Below are 21544 nucleotides of genomic sequence, written 5' to 3' on the forward strand. Positions count from 1 at the left end.
ATGTTTGTTTCCTGTTTCCTGTAACAAAAGTGAATGATGATTTTTCTTTTTAACCATGATCACAGTTGTTGCCAATTACTTGTTTTTAACCCAAAACATGACTGAACACAGCAAAGTCTTAACCATAGCTGTGGCATATCAGGAAACAGGCTATTCATATGACTCATTTCCTAACATTAGAATCACAAGAACAAAACATGCTCATTTGGAGCCCGTTTAAATGACAAATGTGGTCATTTCATCCGGAGGACTTGTGGTTATGTTTGAGTTCAGCTTGGACCTCAGAACCTATCATGTACTCTACTTACAGACCTCTTTTTCTTTTCTTCTTGTCTTTGATTATCATGACTCAGGTGCAGCCATAAAGCCTCGAGATGAACGCTAAATTTTACTCAACTTTTTGCTCAATTTTGCTAAGAGGCTACTTAGTGGCTTAGGTACATTTGCATACACATCTGTCACAGCTGCAAAGAGTTTCTAAAAAGAGTTATGTTGACTCTGAACACACCTTAAGTGGCAATAAACACCATGAGGAAATAATCAAAAGGGATTAAAAGGTAACATTTTTAAATAACAGCTGTGTCGATAAAAAAACGAAGATTTTATATTTAGGGGTTACAGTTTTTTCACATGATTATTTATTTCATAATATGCTTTTTAATACTGTTGGAGCTTCATACAGCTGGAGATGCGAAGGCACAACTGAAAACACAGTTTAGTGATAGGATTGTTCAGCTGCTTGTTCAGCTATAAATCTTTTTTTATGAAGTGAAACAGGATTAACAAGGCTCCTCAGGGCTCCTATCACCCTGCTCAGGTACTGAACATGTCAGACTGTTAGGTATACTGTATATCATCCAGATCCAAATGTAGCAACAGTGTAGAGTTACCAAACTGTCTCCTATAAATGAACTTTGTCAGTGAGAGCTCAGCGTTTAGGGGACAGGCCGTAAGGAGTCAGTTAGGGTTTCCGTGGCCTGAAAGAGAAGAAGGTGGCCCCTTGAATCTAAAGGATGCTCAGCAGAAAGGTGTTTTATTTCACTGTTTCTCCAGCTGCCTGTGCTGCAATGCTGACAGCATTCAGTTCTGGCGATGTTTGGCCCGCGTTGTCCCCCGGGCAGCCTGTCCAACGGCTGTCCTCAGCCCAGACACAGCCTTTAGCCACTCTGCTTGTCTGGCACTGGCAACTCCTGAGAAATAGATGTCCTCTTTTTTTTTTCTCCTGTTTTTAATTTTTTTTTTTTTTTTTTTTTTTTACAATTGCTCTTTAATCAGCTGCCTGCACGTTTTAACATGCAGCTTAAACTGTTTTAGGTATGAGAAAATTCAATTGTGTGTCCCTCCCTTCTATCCAAAGTCTGGATCTTGCTGCATGTTTCCACTGGAGGAATATTCTATTCTATATATATAATATTCTATATTATCATTCTAGTACTTGTTTCCCTGTAACAACTTCCAACAGGCAAAAAGCCATTTCGAAATGACTTCACTGTAGCAAAGCACACAAAATTAGCATCGCTGACGGCATGCAAATATATTAATGTCCACGCAAATACCAAAAAAACATGCAGAAAAGTTCCTGCCCTTTGTTCTTTTGACTGGGATGCAGGCATTCACAAGTACAGCTTAGAGGCACACAGAAGTCAGAATATACAGTAACCTTGAACCCAACCAACATTTGCACTATCATTCTGCTATGTAGCACTTAAAGCACACAAATATACCACACTCTATACTATTTTGTCCATTATAGAGTTATTGAGCAATAATAAAAATAATGATAATGACAACTTTATTTACATTTATATAGCACGTTAACCTTTACATACTTTTCAGGGTCAAATTTGACCAATTTTTTTTTTTACATCTAAGAGCTGTAAAAACACCATATACACATTTCCTCTGGGTGGACTTTGACTAATTTGACCTTAAATACAACAAAAATGGAAATAAAATGCATCATTTTTGTTGACATATGTGCAGCTGATGCCAAATTGTATAATAAAATTAAAGAATCAGCATTCAAACATGTTAAATTTTTCATATTCTATAAAATGTTCCCCTGGATAATAAAATTGTTCCATAATTAAATAGAATACACTGACTGATGGGGAACTTATGAATATTAATTTGTGCAGAGACTAATTATGAGTCAGAATATGAACAGTATGTAAGGGTAAAAAAAACACATAAATAAAGTGTATCACAGAAAACATAAAACCAACACATGTATGGTGCAATAAAGTATCAATAATTCAAATGAAAAGAACACACAATAGCAAATTCATGTGTTTTCAGGAGAATTTAAAAGAAGATAAAGAGCTAACTTGCTTGATCGCCTCTGGCAGGTTGGCCATGGGAGTCCTCTGGAGTAACAGAGTGATAAAGGTTACTACATACATTCAGCAATATAGTTCATTTAATTTTTTTCTAGAAGTGTATTTGTAAATCACTGGCTAAAGAGCATCTTAGAGCTGTAGAGAAGACACAATCAATTTAAGTCTAAGCTTAAAGTTCAAGTGTTCTGTGCCATTAGTGTATGAATATGTGTGAATGGATGAATGTTGGAATGTAGTGTAAAGTACTTTGAGTGGTCGGAAGATTAGAAAGGAGCTTTATAAATGCAGTCCCTTTACATATAGTGTTTGTGCAACCTTTAATTGACCAACTTTGCAATCACACAATTGCCTTGAGGGCATGTTTGTGGTGGAGGATTAACAACAGTCTTTCCCTAACCTTAACTATACTGTAGGATATTATGACATCGTCTGTCCCTCAGGCATTAGGTTTGGGTATCGTCTTTCTTCTTGTAGGACAAACTCGCACATTTCAACATGTGAGAGGAACATGAAATCAAGTGTGATGTAGTTCATTCTAAAGACGTAAGCAGACAGTGATTTCAAATATGACTGTGTAAATTCCTCCAAACCCAGTATGCAGTGCACGCCTGCTGTCAGGATGCCTGGATTACTGCAAATTACAGCAACTCAAAAAAAAGAAAAACTCCCATTGTGTTACTGTTTACTTCACCTGTCACACACTGAATTTAGCATAGAAATGTCTATCTTGATGTGATGCTGAGCAAATATGTATAGTTTCCAGTACACTTAATTAGAATAGGGTGAGGTTGTGGCTTATTCCATTTGTTTAATTTGTGATTTGACCGAAGTTACTAGAGCCCAAACGATACTGGATTACTAGAGCCGATACAGATGTTAGGGAGTAAAAATATTCCGATATTGATATATTTGCTGATAATCTTAATTATGCAGAATATCTAAATAAACACACATTTTTTTGTAATGATTCCTCAAATCTGGTTACTAAGATATATAATATATAATGGAACAGATATACAATAAGATCTACAATGCATGATATTGTACTGTTTAAATGTAAGCTTTACTGTAAAACAATGACATCAGTGCACTGACATAGTAAACTTCAGTGGGAATTTAATAAGAAACAACCAAAACACATCTGTACATATACAATAACTTATGAAAATGACCACAGATGCAAAGAGACTCTTATAATTGAGACTACATCTGTGCAGTCTTTTCTTGTTATGTTACAGCTATACGAAGACTTTAGCCCTCACAAAATATCTTCATCATCCGACAGGTCTGAAAAAAAAAAGTGTAGAATCCTCAGCAGATTTTCCAGCAGCAGCAGCAGCAGCGAGGCAGCAGCCTTTGGGAGAAAACTGGCTATCATTATAACATCAATCGCCACTCGCCTCTCTAAAACTCCTTCCTCATCAGCGCTCGTTTCAACCGCAGTACATCAGCACTGACTGAGGTGGAATAAGGGAGCAGGTAGTCATCCTTTAACACCGACTCCAGCCCGTGTGTATATATTAATGAGACGCCACTGGCTAGCTCCAAACTTTTAGGGCTCGTGTCCGTCATTAAAACATCCCGTCTGCACTTTTGACTCCACATTCAGTTCTTTTCCCCCTTCAGGGAAAACAAGAGGGATTATGTAAGATTTAAAGGGATCTAGCCTTGGAACCCCTCCCACTCCTTTTTTTATCTTCTGATTTGGGATAATTATTGGTCGGAGGAGAGATGCTGGACATGCTGAGTGGATTGTGGACAGTACTTGTACACAACTCAGGGTGAATGAGTGGAAAGAAGAGCATCACTCACTTTGGTAATTCTCTACTTCTACATTCATTTGGAGATGTTGTTATCAGTCTGTTTACTAAACTGTGGTTTTGCTTGCAGAGTGAGATTATTTGAAGTCAGTGGTGAACATTTAGGTTAAACCGTGGACCAGCTGTTTCAGGATTTTTCACTAGGGGTTGGGGGGGGGGCATTAACCAGTATGGGGAACACAGTTCTGCATATTTCTCCCACTACCACAACAATAATCTTAATTGCATCACTACGGACTGATGTGCAATAACTGCATTATGCACTTCAGCCTATCCTTTTTTTTAAATAGCACTTTATATCATATTTGACCTTATTTAACAGTTATTCTATTTTATGTGTGTATGTGAGTGTGTGTTTGAGCAGAGTGAATGGAAACAGTTTATGTTGTATGTGAACATGCAATGACAATAAAGGGATTCATTCATTATGTTTGTTATGCTTGCTTCACTTATGGTTGATTAAAGGTGTCGAAAAAATGTCATCAACACACTATCTCTGTTAGACTGTTACGTGATAATCTCACTGTTATGTGAGATTCATTGTGTTTATATTGTTATCTACAGTAGATTTGTGAAATATTATGAGCACATTATGATAAACACATAGATAGAAAGGTGTAAAACGAAAAGTCACAGAGTGTATAAAGAGGACAGTGGTGCTGATGAAAATGATAAAATAGCACAAATAACAATAATTAGTAATATAAAGTAGGGATATATAGTAATAATGATCAATGTGGTTTATTGCAATATTAGAGGGATGGGGGGATGGGGGGGATAAGGGTTGAGGGTCGAAGAGCTGGGGATCAAGGGATGAAGGGATGGGCGTGTAGGGTAAGAGATGAAGGAATGAGGTCAGAATCAGGGTACCAGTTGGATGGATGGAGGCGTGGGATGCTGTACCGATCTCATGGTGGGTACGGAGAGCGAACCAGTGTGAGGTGAGACTCTGGGTGGAGGAGCTGTCTCTTCTTCCTGTCTCGGATGGAGCCCCCATTGTTCCTGAAGTCAAACTAAACAGAGTATGTTAGAAAGAGTTTGCGTGGGAGGGATGTGAGAACTGAGTCAAAGAGGAAAGGAGCGGATAAGGTAGTGCTTCTACAGAAATAAAGGAGGTATGAGACGTTGTTCCCGAACCTAGTTATACAACTTAAACACTCTACACTCAGGTTTGAATTTATCACTGTGAATAATGTTTTTTGTGACTACAGTGAGGTACACAGTAGAAAATTGGTCTTCGTGGTATTAAGTAATCCATCAGGAATGTGTCCGTATGTGCACATATTTAACTGGTCAACTCAGCGCCTTGCTGGTTGTGGACAAAATTGAGCCTGGTTCAACTGGTCGGACCCTGTGTTGTTTTGCCAGAGTGATTCTACTTTGGGAAAGAGCTGTGTGAGTGTGTGTGTGTGAATGAGAAAGCTGTGTTTTCTTAGACCGGTCTGAACTTAGGCAGAAGTTAGCAAAGACACCTACCACCTACATTTAAAGCTGACTAGTAAACATGGTGTATAGTATGCTTTATTTAAAAGCAGAAACAAAGACAATGTCATGTTTTAGGGGAGTTAGGTGCCATGGTACTTTGAGATGAATATCCTTCTAGCTGCTCAGATACAGAGGAAACTGTGCACAGTCACTGCAACTGTCACCCAAGTTCACCAAGAAGTACATCCAACATGTCTCTCTAGATTCAACATTCAAGATTTATTTACTATCTTCATTTTACAACACAAGCTTGTATAATGCAATGTAGTTTGTAGTGCCTCTATGCTCCTCACATAAGCCGAAATGATATAAATGGATTAATAAATAACAAGTCACAAAAATAACACTATTTTTTATATTGGTGTGCAGAAGATGAATTGAGGAAAGAAGCTGCTTTGTAGTCTGGTGGTACAACAGTGGATTCTTCTGTATCTGTAGCCAGACAGCAACAGATTGAACAGGCTGTGATTTGGGTGGGTTTTGTCTTTTAGTATCCTTTGGGCTCTGTGCAGGAAGCTCACCTCACTGATATCACTGAGTTGATGGGTACCCATGATGTTATGGGTGGTATTAATCAGCTGCTGCAGAGCCTTCCTGTCTTGGACCCGTGCACATCACATACCAATTTGTGATGTTTCCAGTCAGGATGCTTTTCTGTAAAAGTTAACAAGAACTTGAGACAGGAAATGTTGCCTTCTTAAGTTTTCTTGAGAAGCACAGTCATTTCTGAGCTTTGTTGTGGAGATGTGTGACGTCCAAAGACAGATTCTCTCTGATAATGATTCCCAGGAATGTAAAATTGTTCACCTCAGCTTCACTGATGTAGACAGGAGCTCCTTGGTTTTTGTTGATGTCTTTGTTCAGCATTCTGTGAGATAGTTTGATTTCCTCCTGATATGAACTCTCACTGTTGTTTGAAATCCAGCCGGTGATGGTGGTATCATCTGCAAACTAATTCGGAAAAGTCTATCAGCATCTGAGCTATCAGTTTTGGGTAGTCAGGAGGTAGAATGCGTTGTCCACAAGTATCTTTGGGCAAGATACTGAACCCCAAATTGCTCCCGAATGTACCATAAATGAGTGCATGTATGAATGCGTGAGTGATTATTAGAAACATTGCGAAGCGTTGTATAGCTCCAGGTCGGCAGCTTGCATGGCAGACTCTGTCATCAGTGTATGAATGTTTGTCTGGTACACACCACAATGAAGGTGATGGAGCCCCTCCAGTCAATATATAAGCAGTCTGTTCCTAGGCAAGCTCAGAGGATAATCACTGACCCATCACATATCCTCCACACAGAATATGAACTCTTGACTATACACAGTCCCCCACTGTAAACTCAACCTTTTTAAAAACTCATTCGTGCTGAACTCTATCAAACTTTTCAACAATGCTGATTGGGGCTGTAGGGATTGTGCAATGTTCTCATGGTGTTTTATTATGGGGGTGTGTGCAATATGTGTTACGTGCAATGTGCAGTGTGTTTTTACCATGGGGTGAGTGCAATATTTTTTTGTTATGTGTAATTTATTGTTGTGATCAACACAGCTGGTGCAGTTTTGTTCATATGTTGTTGTTTTTTTACTCTAACTGTGGAGGCATTAATGTGGACGGCATTTGAGGTTCATGACAAATTTCCCTACAGGAACAATACAGTATATCATACCGTTTCATATCATATCATATCGTATCTAATGGTACAGTATCAAATTGTATTGTATTGTATCTTATCGTATCATATGGTATCGTGTCATATTGTATTGTATTGTATTGTATCGTATTATATTCTATCATATTGCATCGTATCGTGTCATATTGTATCGTATTGTTTCGTAAAGAGCCCATTTACCATTTTACATTTCTAATTAATCAGGATTGGGAGACACTCACTACTAAGTTTATAACATTTTTACTTGATTTTTGTTCACCCTTTGAACCCAGATGAAGATCAAAACTGTTATTTTCTTTTAGTTTTTAACATTTTTTTTTTTTTTTTTTAAGGCTTTTTAACCCAATGCCAAGGTTTTTCTGTTCCTGTTCCACATGAGTGCCGGAAGTTTTTTGTTCTTCAAAAGAACCTGTTTTTCTTTTGTCTTATATGATAAAGACAGTCCTCGAGCACATCACGACTCTTATTCACACATTTTAAATCTCTTTTTATGTATGAATTAAAAATACAAGATACAATATGGTACTTCAGCTTCAGGAGTGTTGTTGTTGCTGTTTTTTTCCTCAGACAGAGCAAGTCTAACTGTTTCACCCCTGACTCCTCTGTGCTCAATGCAGAGATAAGATTGATATATGTATATGTATAACCTGCAGGAGGTGTTATACAAATCCAGTTTGATTGTTTGATATGGATCCTCTCCTCTCATTCTCAAAGGAAATAGTCTAAGCATATTCCCCAAAATGGTAAACTCATCTTTTCACATTAATGTATAAACATGTGTACATTTAGCATGTATTTAAATATAGGCATTTACACACTTGTAATGTTAAATATCATTAACATTAACTATCACATTAACTCAATCTTCTATATTACACATAGATGTTGTACTTCTTACTCCACTCCATTTATCTGCCACTTACTTTACAATCAAGACTGTACATATCACTTACTCTACATCTCTCAGCTTAATATGGTGCATTAAGCAGTTTAAATTCTGTTCAAATTTGCTGGCAAAAGTTAAAAAAAACATACAGTAAGTAATAAAAGTTGGAAAATAGAGTAGATCAAGTACAAATATAAAGAAGTAAACATTTGGGAGATTAAAACACTGCTTACAAATCAGCACCCTAAAGGAGCGTTTTATTACATACTCTACATTTTGTGTTGCTTTAAAAAATTATTGCTTTTTTTTCTACTTTATTTGAATGTATATGATTGTTCTTCAGCATCCTGTATTATTATTTTTGATTATACTTTATTATACTCACATCTCCCCGGAGAGGAGGAGGAGGAGCGGAGACGTTCACTCAAGTCTGAAAGATGAAACAAATAATCTGTTGCAGCTGAGGGTTTTGTATGCGTGGTTTCAATAAAATGTAGAAATTCTTCTTGGAAAATGACAAAAAATATTCATAAAAATGATGGAAAATAGTACGTAACTCATGTCCTCGGTTGACATCATAACACTTGCGTTCAGATTTGATAGATGGCGTGCTTTTCATTTTGTCCTTTTTATTTCACAACAGTATTTTAGAAAGTAAATCTTCCAATGAACAATGGATTTTGAATTGAACCCAGGAGACTTTTCAACGTCTTCTACTTAACCAAATGTTATGATGACTATCTAGTCACACTTCGTCATGCTCGAGGCTCATTGGAATTAGCAGCTTTGCATGTTTACTCTAATTGCATGCAGCTGATAGCAGCCCGAGCACAGAGTGAAGAAATGAACACCGGAGACAAACAAACCACGACGGCCTTTTTGAAAAAAAAAAAAAAACACATTACGACAAGCGAGAAAAAAGTATTAAAAAAAAAAGAAAGGAGGTAAGTTTAATAAGCAGTCTGGCACAGATACAGTGAAATGAGGGATTAAACAGAGATTTAACACAGATACAGGTAATTGGGAAACAACATATGAGAGAGGAGGAGAGAATGTCATTTTCTACAGTCAATAAAATGATATGGAGGTAAATATGTGCAAATGAACACATAAATGAACTATATAAAAGCTTAAAAAGGATGGAAGAAACTTTTGGATTAATGATAAAGACATGACAGTTAATACCTTTGCAGCCTTTTTTTTTTGGAACGCGTGGTTGATTTTGAAGCTGCACATGTGTGATTATGTGAAATAAGCCAAAAAAAGACTGTTCATTTCCCACCAGGTTCTGCAGCTGGGTCACCCACCAAAACACCCCCCCCCCCCCTCCCCGAAAAAAAAGCCAACATGTTTTATTACTTCCGTATAGTAAATCCATATGGATTCACACCTTTGAATCCATTACAGCTGGCTGTCACCAAACATATCCAGTGTGAAATAGTGTGAAGCCTGTAACCTCCCATGTTTCATGCATAAACCCCCCCCCCCCCTTCCCCTATGCCAATAAGCATTTCCAAGAGAAAGCAGTAATAGCTTTATTACAAGCTGTTATGGGATGTTGAGAAGGAAGAAAACAGTTTGAGACGCGAGTGCAACAAGGAACGATAATGCTGAGACGGACGTTTCATTTTAAAAATTAGAAAACCCACGGTGTGAAATTCATTGCTTCGGCATCACATCACTTTGTTTAATCCAGCATGGATGTGTCGCCCGCTTAATTTAAACATTGGATCCTTTGTTACCACATGATGAATTTTCCATGAGATGACACACACACACACAAACATAAACACCTTAACAATTTGAACCTCGGGCTGGTTTTGTGTTGCTCGTTTTTTAATTTCCTTCATTTCTAGGTTCAGAGCAGAGTCACTATACTGTTTGTGTCACACAGGCTAGAATATTTGGATTTATTCAGGTCAAGTTAAGCTAGTCAGAAATGCCAACAACATTTTGCATGTGAGCAGCACTGTAGGCTACAATGCTTTCCATGCATGGTTTTATACATAAACAAGAAAAAATAAAAATGGAAATGTTTTTCAAGGTATTCAGGAAAAGGTTTTCAGTATTTTCTCATTTTTATTTTATTTTATTTGTTAAGGACAATGCAAATGAACATAGTAGAACTTCCCTAGTTAGGCCTTTAAAAGACATTTATCAATATGACATACAAAACCAATAATGATAAAAAAGGAAAAGAAAAAAGAAAATTTGATCTACCATACGGGCAAGCATACTAGGCAAGGGCCCCTGGGCATTTTGAGAGAGGGTGGGGGGGGGGCATGTGTATACAGTACATTAATGTGAAAAGAAGATGTTGATAATTATGGTCACTGTCAGAAACCTAGTATGTCCAGAACAAAACAATATACAGAGTTACAATGTTTCCACCCGACAGCAGCCGTATCCAATCACAATAAAATAAAATCAAAGTTTGTTTGGGAGGACTTGAGCTTCATGAGCTTTAGGGCCCCTGAGGGTACTAATGCAGCCTTGCATGAATGGATAGAAATAGATACAGTAGATAGATTGAGATTGCAATTCTTATTGGACTGAATAGGTGCCATCAGGGTTAAAGCTCGGGACTTTTGGGGCCGAATGTTTTCCAAAAGCCCTGAATCTATTAAAAAAACAAATTTTTATTAAAGTTACTTTTTTGAACAGTGACTTCAAAAAGCTGCAGACTGAATCTGAGTGAGTTTACAACAATTGTGATTAAGAGTGAAACATCTGAAGACGTTTCAGTTGCGCCAGTGTTACTGAGTGAAATATAATTAAAAATTAATGTTTTTTTTTTTTGTTTTCCTTTGACTTTATCATTATCTTTTTTATGATATGGCAAGGCAAGTTTAGCTAGCTTTATTTATATAGTGCATTTCATACACAGGGGCAACTCAATATGCTCTACATTAAAACAAAATATCAGTGGATGATTAAACAGTATAATTGGAAACATTAAAACATACAATTAAATAAAGAAAATCTAATTGTAATAAAAAGAATACAAAGGATTGAAAAATAGAAAGAGAGAAAGAAAACAAAAAGCTAGACTAAAATAGAGCATACAATATGAGAGTGCAGCATGTGCATACTTTTGGAAAAAATAGTGATGTTTGCAGTATTCATTGAATGCAGTTAAAATGACATTCTGTGCATGTGAACCATCCAAAAAAATTGGCCCTGGCTCTGTGTGTTCTGGACTTGGCCCCGGATCTTGTCAACTCCTAGATCCGCCCATGGATGCCATATTTGAGTCTGGTATTCACTTCCTCTAATACAGCCATGGTTAAAATGAACATAACACCAGTTCTTATCTATATATATTTTAATGACTATGAGATTTTGATGTGGAATGAAGTAAAAACTCATCTTCTCTGTGTTTTTTTTTGGCTTTGTTCACATAGGTAAACGTGCACAGGGCGGTAACAAGCAGACCAATTAAATATCCACCTGAGAAAAGTGCACTGTTGACAGTTTGCAGACTAGACAGATAAGTGGCAATTCAGCTGGAGTACACTGAACGGCTTCAAATTTAAATACAAATGACAACATCGGTCTGTTTAAACACTAAATGTTGTTGTGTGGATCGTCTATTCTTCTCTCTGTCTCTCTCTCATTATCATGTAAACTACAGTACCCAGCACAAGTTCCTTTACTTTCCTGCTTGGAGGTTAAAGGAGCATTTCGGAGTTTTTTTTCTTCATTAAAAAAAAAAAAAAAAAAAAAAAAAAAGTTCAATCAGTTTGATGTGATTTGTGTGATTTCAATTTCAACGTTTCAGAGGTGAAAGCTGAGTGTGGGTGCTTGTGTAGTGTGTGTATTTCTGTTATTTTATTACAGTGTGTTTCCTTGATGAGAAGTTGTAACATAGGAAAATGTCAATAAGAATTTTTTTTGGGGAAAACAACCTTGTAAAACCATTATTGGCTAATATATACAGCAGGTCAGAGAGTTGATTCCTATCTACATTTCATGACTTTAGCTTGAGCGACTGAGATCAGACACACAGTTGCAAAGCAGAACCTAAGGGGAGCAGACAATGTGGAATCAAAAGACATAAAAGCAATATAAAAAAGTGACAGTATGATTTGTGGCTAAGAGGATAAATAGGAGGATGTGGAGCACAGACACAGAACTAGACGGAGATATCGATTGGTTTATGATCCAAAAGATGCTCGGAAGAAGGCCGAGAAAAAGCTTGACCGGGGAGATGTCTGGGATTGACACGACGGAGCAAACACACGTGTATCTGAGAATAATTGGAAAAGCATTACATCATACAATGTTATCAGATAATTAAATCTAAAAAAAAAAAAAACACACCACAAAAAAAACAATTGTGCCGGGCGTCTTCCTCACATGTCCGATTCAACATGTGAAATGGAAACTGTCGCTCAAAAAGAAGGGGGACATATCTGCGGAAACATCAGGAGAGGATGGAGAGGATCACAAGGAAACAAAGAGAAGCACTTCAAGAGCTTTGCTTAATAATAGCCGGCCCATATAACAAAGGGAGTGTGAAAAACACACTTTATGGGCCGGAGCAGTTGTAAAGTTATATTTGCCGTTAAATTGAAATCCTGTTCCCTTGACATAATAGATAAGGCATCTGAAATCATAATAAGTCACTTTTACAACTCATCAGCTTGTACGCTGCTCTACATTTCTGTGGCTGGAGGGAGGATGTCAGAACAGCTGAAACGTGAGTGACATCCGGTGACAGCGATTCAAACTCTGCAGCATCTTTCTCTCTCTCCTCTCTCTCTCTCCTCTCTCTCTCTCTCTCTCTCTCTCTCTCTCTCTCTCTCTCTCTCTCTCTCTCTCTCTCCTCTCTCTCTCTCTCTCTCTCTCTCTCTCTCTCTCTCCTCTCCTCTCTCTCTCTCTCTCCACAGGTTATGAAGACGAGGGGGAGAAAATGTTCAGCTTTTAGAAAACCGCTCCCCTCGGTGGTTTTCGCACACAATAATTGTTTCTCCACACCCTCTGGCTAGTCAGTGTAGCTGCCACATCACCGCATGATATTCATGATAATCCCATTAGTATCTCTGCTGCAGTGTTTCAGAACCCTTCAAAACTTTTTTACACAATGCAGCACGCAGCGGAGGCAATGTTTTTTTTTTTTAAATGTGTTGCTTGTCAGGGCTTGATGATCTTTCTAGATTTAAAAGCTTTATTCATCTGCATCTCGTGACTTTAGGGCGAGCTGCTCCAACCCCTGAAAGTCCTGCACGGGCACGCCATGCACAGAGCTCCTCCTCCTCCTCTTTCTCTTGTGTTTTCAAAATATATGAATGCAGGTCACATCCATCCACACAGCTTTTGAGCAGTCAAACAGAGCTGTCAGCTGCACCTCATGTATACAGTAAAGAGGGTGTACAGTTTATGGCAGAGGATACTGCAGCATGAATGTCAGCACTAACCACTGCTGGGAACATTCTGCTTTTGTAATAGAAAACTTAGATTAGATCTTGTAGATCTTGTCTGTTTTACTTGGAATAAATTCAAATACTCTAAAATATATGTATATCATATACAGTAACAGACAAAAGTTTGGACACACCTGCTCATTCAAGGGTTTTTCTTTCTATTTTTTTTACAATTGTTCACATTGTGGAACAACACTGAAGACACCCAAACTATAAAATAACACATATGGAATATTGTAGTAACACCTAATAACACCTAGAATATGTTTCATATATTAGATTCTTTAAAGTACCCACTGTTCATTCTTCATGAGGTCACCACCTGGAGTGCTTTTCCAACGTTTTGAAGGAGAAGTACCCACATATGCTGAGCACTGGTTGGCTGTTTTTCCTTCACTCTGCACTCTGCACTCATCCCAAATCATCTCAGTTAGGTTTAGGTCATGTGATTACTGAGGCCAGGTCATCTGATGAAGCACTCCATCACTCTGCTTCTGGGTCAAACAGCCCCCATGTAGCAGAGCTGTCATCGAAGAATAATGCAAAAGGTGGCTATATTATTTTGTTTGCTACATCATTTCATACCAATGTTAGTTCATAGTTTTGAGTATGTTTCTACAATGTCGAAAATAGTAAAAAAAAGAAGAAAAACTCTTGAATGTCAATGTGGCATTGTGTATCTTAAAGAAACAATGACAACGAATTGGCAAAAAAGCTGAATAATAACTATGTAACATCGTAGACTATTATAGGCTATTATTTGGAGAAAATACCTTATCCGTGCTGCTTTTGTCATTTCTCACTCCTGTAGTATTTCTCAAATCACATACTTCTATACTTATACTTAACATTTTGAGTGCATAAGTGTGTTAACACTGAGAAGTCTGAAAAAATGCACTACACTACGACGTTCACAACAGTCAAAAAGTTGAGTGTGGAACTATGGACACTTCTCTCGCTCAACGATCGCCATCTTGGCTCTGTAGTAGAAGGGGAACCTGGAAATCCACGATGAACAACGCATACATTATACAAATGTAAAATATACATATGTTTTTTTGCACTATGCACCACTATGCTGTTGTCACATACAAGCATCAGTAGGTTTATTGGGTTCATTTAGCAGTCTGTAATGATTTCGTACTGCGAATGAAAACGCCAACGCTAGCTTGCTAACTAGCTAATCGTCTTTTCCGGTAAGTGTGCAACGGCCGTGTTTGATTTGAGACAACACTATCTTGTTAGTACAGAGTGTACACAGTGTAGTAACAGAAGTATGTGATTTTAGACACAGGTCATGTCATGTCCTCAACAACAACTTATTTGTAGTTAAAGTTGGTCATCAGTAAGCAGGCCAGAGGTAACCGGCCATTCAGAAGCCAGAAAAACATTAAATCTGTCTGAGGTCACAAGCTGTAATGTAGTATACTTTAAACTGTCAAATTTCCAACACTATTCTTAAATAAATGAACTGTTGGTATTTGTCACATAACTGAGAAAAAGAACAGATTACTCTAACCTGTGTCTTTAATATACTGTGATCCTGATGATTGTATTCAACAGAACCAAACCTGTCCTTTTAACCAAACCTGTTGTTACCTTCCTCTCTTCCCTCCTCTGATTGTCGTCATCGTTTCTCATCTTTCAGATCCTGATAAATATCTCTCTCAGCATTCTTTCCTTTCACGACCTGTCACCGAGACTTGACCATGAAAAGTGTGTGCTTTGATAGCAGGCGCGTCATCTTTCTGACTGTGTCCCACCCATGGAATTTGCACACTTCAGACCAGTTTTCACCCCCTCTCTCTCTCTCTCTCTCTCTCTCTCTCTCTCTCTCTCTCTCTCTCTCTCTCTCTCTCTCTCACTCTGTGTCCCCACTTGTCTTTCACTGCAGTTCATAATCATTTGTTTAGAATTCCACATATCCCTCACTGACATCTGTCACATGCAATCATTCGTCTTTTTGATGTCTTGCAAAACTAAACAACTCAGACATTCCATCAGATTGCTGTCAACTTTCTTTTTACCTGCAGTTTGTCATCACATGAATTAGAGCACAGACACTTTCCCTTTGGAATTTATTTCAGGTCATTTTTTTTCCTGACAAATACCAAAAATCTACTCAACTGCTGTTCAAACCTGAAATAGGGCACTTATTCTCCTGCCTGCGACTATAAGAGGGGGCACAGGCCAAAAATCTCCATAAAGAGCACTTGTAAATTTTCCTGGTGGCTCAGTTGATACAAATTTCAGCTTCAGACCTATGTTTCTCTATTTCCCATATTTCCCTATAGCTCGTGGCACCGTGAACTGTCTAAAAAAAAGCAGAAATGTCATGAAAATGATCTGGTGCTTGCAGGTCATTGAGATATGATGCTTCCATCAAAGAAGAGCTGTATGGAAATTTTCAGCCAGGCCTATAGATTGATGGTGATATCTGCTGGTTGCTCACCCAGAGCAAAACATCTCAATAGCTACAGGCCAGATTGTTGGGAAATGTGATCTGGGGTTTTTAATGGTCCCCAGAGGACAATTCTTGATGATGTTGGTGACCTCCTCTGACCTTATCTATGAGCATCACTATCAGGCTACAGTTTCAAAGTCTAATAGAAAGATTGTAATGACATTACTAAGCACATTAATGGTCCCCAGAGGATGGACCCAGGAGGGTTTATCTGTGGTGGGTAAACCCTTTTGGCTTTAATTACCCCATGGCCTTTCCTAGAGCCAACATGAAGACACATTCTATATATTAACACTTTTCATGAGGCGCATTTTGGGATGACATAGATTGGCTTCATGTCTTAGCCTTCATTAACTAGTTACATGATGATTAAAGCAATTTTACACAATTGAGTTATGGTTAAATTTGGGTTATTAAAACAACTTTTAGTGAACAGTATCTGCTGGGGTTGCAGTTGGCATTTACCAGGTAATGCTAAATGCTAAAACAGAGCAGCAAAGGTAGGGAGGAGTTACAAAGGCAATGTTCTGATTCATTAATGCTGGTTACACAACAAGATATTAGTTAGCTAAGAGTAGCCATGCCAGAACAAAAAAAAGGTTGTAACATAAACAAACCCTGAGAGCGTTGAGTTAAGAAAGGGTGTGGTTTATTGTTGTGACTTCAACTTTTGTTTCTTATGAGGAAAAACATTTCTTGTGGCTTCTTACAAAAGTTACATAGTCTCATTTTAAGCTAGGGAAAGGTGTGGTTAATGGGGTCACATTATGGTTTTTATTGTAAAGTCATTTTTATACTGTTATGATATTGGATGTCTATGTTAAAATTTGTAAAAGTTCCCTACACTTTGTTTGCAAAGTCACCTCTACTTCCTCCACGTGATGACATCAGATTTTTCTGGCTTGCCTACAAACTGACATCTGTTATTAGCCTTGGTTGCTAAGATTGTTGCTAAGGTTGTTCACGTTTTACGCTAGCATATTTCGGATCGGATTTGGGCTCGAGCATGTCTAGATGTACTTGAGAAGTTTACATTGAAGTAAAAGAAGTGAAATCCTACTATTACTGTTTGTTAATGGTATTGGCCAATAAGAGAGTGGGCTCCTCGGGATGGGGGCCTTAAAGAGACAGATGCTAAAATGCCCTGTTTCAGACAGATGTTAACTGAGGGGATGCATAACGAGCCAGTGTAAGATAAATAAGGAGGTTTTTTTTAACTGTAAATCATGCAAAGATATTACAGTAGAGCTTTAGGTCAAACATACAGACCTGGAAATGAGCATAATATGTCCAGTTTAAAATAGCATTGACTGTTGAGATGACGGTCTCTGGTGTCGAGTGACCAACCACCCACCCTTACCTCTCCCCTATCAATGTCATGCCACTTCTGCCTTTGCTTCTGACAGACATATGGACTCAAAAACTGATCAACCAACCTCAACCTCATATAGTACCACTGTTAATAGGGTGAACACTACACACAATATGAAACATTGTATTTGATATTACATTTTCTGGATGGTCTATTAAAACCAGTAATTCAGTTGTCATTTAAAAGCATTTTAGATTGATATGTTTTATTAGTCAGGGCTGACATGCTACCTATGTACTGCAGTATGTCCCCTCAGAGTATATATACTGTATGTGTGTCTCTTTTTTCTAATAGCTTCTCAGATGACAAGTATGAGCAGTGTCCATTTAGACCATTTCTGCTGCTTCGGTCTGAAATAAACACCCACAACACACACACACACATGCAAGTGCTCATACTATATTCTCACAGTTAGTTAATATACTGCATTAAATTTGGAAAGGACTGCTTCGTCTTTGGCAAGAAACCCAGATGACAGCTTGGTTTACTGGGATGCTTTCCACTTTGTATGTTATACCACTTTTTAATGTGTTCTGAGCTTTTTATAGCTCGGCATGCATTCTCGTCCAGGATAAAGTACGTCAATGTGCTAACTTTATGATTGCAGCAAATTTAGTAGAAATCCGAGAAGATAACCAGAAATTCAGATATGATGTTACTGTGATATTTGATCTTGGGCATTTTTTCATTGAAATATATTTTATACTTAAAACCAGTTGAGAGAAAAAAAAATACATATACTAACAAATGAGTGTAGTTAATGTAGAAAAATGGTTCATAGTGAAAAATCCTAGTGTTTTAGTGTTTTTCAGCACATTATTTTGGTTGTTGGTGTTTAAAGCCAGTATGGTTGCTATTTTGGTTCAGTGTAGTTAGTTAATATATTTCACTGAATTCTACCTTGCCATCTCTTAAGAGCAAGGCTGCTGGCAAATGCCCAGAGGTCCCATACCCTCAGGGGCCCAAAAGTCTCCAAATTCATTCTGTGGCATGTAGCACAGAGTAATTTAAGTTTACACACCTTTAAACCACATTATAAACTGAAATTATAGGGTGGCACCTGCCTTATGGCCTAATCTTAAGGCGCCATTTTGGAAAAGGGCCCAGAGTTAAATTATAGTTTTATGACCACCTTAAATATATCAGAATTTATTGTGCTTTGTGCTTCAAATTACCACAAATTATGTACTTATTACGAACACATAGATATACAAATGCACAGTTAGAAATAGATGGTGGTGGTGCTGGTACAGTATAATCTGGCCCGTCTAGAATGGCATATTTCATACTATTACAAAGTAAGACAGTGCAAAGATAACTATAAATCACTGGGAACAATTACATTTGTCTTTTAACTGCTGGCAAATCATGATTTTACTCACATTTGCTACATTAACAGATGTGTTTGGAATTAACATGCACTCTATAATATGCAAAACCACATTATTCGCTCCGTTCATTTCCTTACAAATGCATTACTTATCAATTTGCCCCGCTTTGATAAAAAATTATAGTATCTGAATATTGGGACATTATTAAAGCTCTCTGCTTAAAGTCTGTGCTCATGCTGCTGTGAGGCATTCAGGAAGTCTTACAGTAAGGAACACTGTGTTTGTCTGAGAATAAGCATCCAGCCCGCTCCTCCCACTGCGCTTCCTTCGTTTGTTTGACTTGCCACTGATCCACCTATGGAAGCTGGCTGCCTGAAGGACAAGAGAGCTGTTTATGGAACATTTTCTACAGTCCAGGGTGGGGCTCTATACTTTACAGGACTTCCCTCCCACCCCCAGTTCTCCCAGCAGGTAGAAATGGACACAGTAAACAGCCCAGTTCGAACGCCTCTTTCCGCCACTTACCTGAACTCCCTGTGAAGAGGTTTCTACATGTACTCAGTCGTGCATCATATAACCTGTCATCATCATGCGCAGACTGCTGTGCCCTGTTTATGTCCAACATCTGAGTAACACAGAATACCTGACGTCAGCTTTCCCAAGGCATGGAATCCACCCAGAGAGTCTGACTTATCATTTCTGCTCCATACCAGTCCAGACCTGCATTTTAACTTTCCAATGGGTTAATGAGTTCAGGATGCATCTCAACACTGTGATCCCCTTCTCACCCACTCGTCTGCGCTGACTCAAATCTGTTTGTGGTAAGTGGAGTGTTGTTTTGTGCGTTGAGTAACAGGAAAGGCAAGGTGTTTTATCATTTGGCCGGAGCTGTGACTCACTGTCAGTGTGGCTGTGACGCTAATACAGTATATCCTGAACAGCTGTGATAAGGCACGTACTAACAGATCAGCACAAACAAGTATTAACATGTTTGCAGGGGATACCAGCACTTATATTTTCAGTGCCACAAGGTGGCAACAACAGAGCTCTATAATTACTCTAAAATCAGTATGTTTTAGGTTTAGTTTTATTTTTATGTCAAACATTTGGCCCATCCCACTTAGGACTGCAAGACAGCACTTGTTACAAAGCATGCATCTTCTGCTATCAATCAATCAATCAATCAATCAATCAAACTTTATTTATATAGCAGCTTTTCATACAGGTTAATGTAGTTCAAACTGCATCACAGTTGATTGACAAGCAGATAATAAGACAGAGCAAGTATAGAACAAGGACAACTTAAAGAAAAGGAATAAAAATGAATTAATTAAAAATTTAAAATTACAAATTAAAAAACAAAAATAAATTGGAGACCAATGCACACCAGTGAAAATAAGAAAAATAAAGATTAAAACACAATTTAAATAAAGTAAGATAAGAAAAACAAATAAATACATAAATAAAAATATGCAGTCATCATGTCCATGTGGGCCCCACATGGGTTAAATGTGTGCTATGTTGGTACTGAGTGGGTATGGGCTTGAACTGGAAAAATGTTGTGGGTCCCACATTTCTTCAGTAACATGGGCCCCACATGTGAAGCCCATGTGGGCTGACTGTATGAACAATATAAGGGATGTAAGTGGGCTAAGCGGGCATGGATATAAACAGGTCAAATTGTATGGGCCCTATATTGTTTAAGAAACATGGGCCCGACATGTGTAATTCACCCAATTGGGCAACACAGTCAAAGGCCACTTGAAGCCCATATGGGCAAACACAGGTGGGGCCACCATGGAAACTGCGGACAAATCCACGTGGGACCCATATTGCAGCCCAAATTTAACCTTTATGGGGCCCACATGGACATGCTGGCTGGGTAAGAATAAGAGAGAAGGTTTAGGATAAGTTACAGTAAAAAAACTAGGTTAAAATAGATTAAAAAGACAAAACATCAGTAAAAAATAACAAAAGAGATAAAGTTTAATATAAGCTAGACAAAAAACTACGCTAAAAGAAGAGATTAAATCATAATTATGGTCTATTGTACAGCATAAAACAGTCAGATAAAGGAACAGGAAAGGAACACAAAAAAATCAAAGGAAACAAAAATCCAAAGTAAACTGTTTACATAGACACATATCTACATATCTACAGATTGTCTGGATACAGAGCTTTGTTCCTCTACTCCCAGGCTTTCCCCACATAACTGGATCATTTCTGGGATTCATATGTGTTTCAACTGCCAAAGTCTTTGTGCATCATCCATATTTACAAAAATCAATATCTATTTTTTATCTTACTACACAAAGCACGGCACACTTCACAATAAAAAGGACAGTAGAAAACAAAAAAATGGAACTCATTTTCTATCATTTAAACAGCACATTGGACACTTCTCCATATTAACATATCGTGTAGTCTCAACAGTGAGTGGTAAAATACCAGATCTCAGCTGGGCACATTGAGTTATTTGCTTTTTTTCAAATTATACACAACATGATTAAGTTTTTATCATTGTAAAAATACACAGTTTTGTTTAGTCCATCATCAGCCCACTACCCAAACATAGACTCTCTAAACAAATCTAGAAAAAACCTCACGAAACCCGGAGTTGCAGAACAATGTGCGCACATCTTTAGACGAAGAACCAATCATTTGTTTACCCCAAATAAATATTTGTCTCAACCTACTTGCTTTCATATTAAGTAAGCGATTTCATCACTGAGCTGTACTTCCAGTGAGCCT

Source organism: Scomber scombrus, chromosome 17 (genome assembly GCF_963691925.1).
Source record: "Scomber scombrus chromosome 17, fScoSco1.1, whole genome shotgun sequence".
Lineage (NCBI taxonomy): Eukaryota > Metazoa > Chordata > Actinopteri > Scombriformes > Scombridae > Scomber > Scomber scombrus.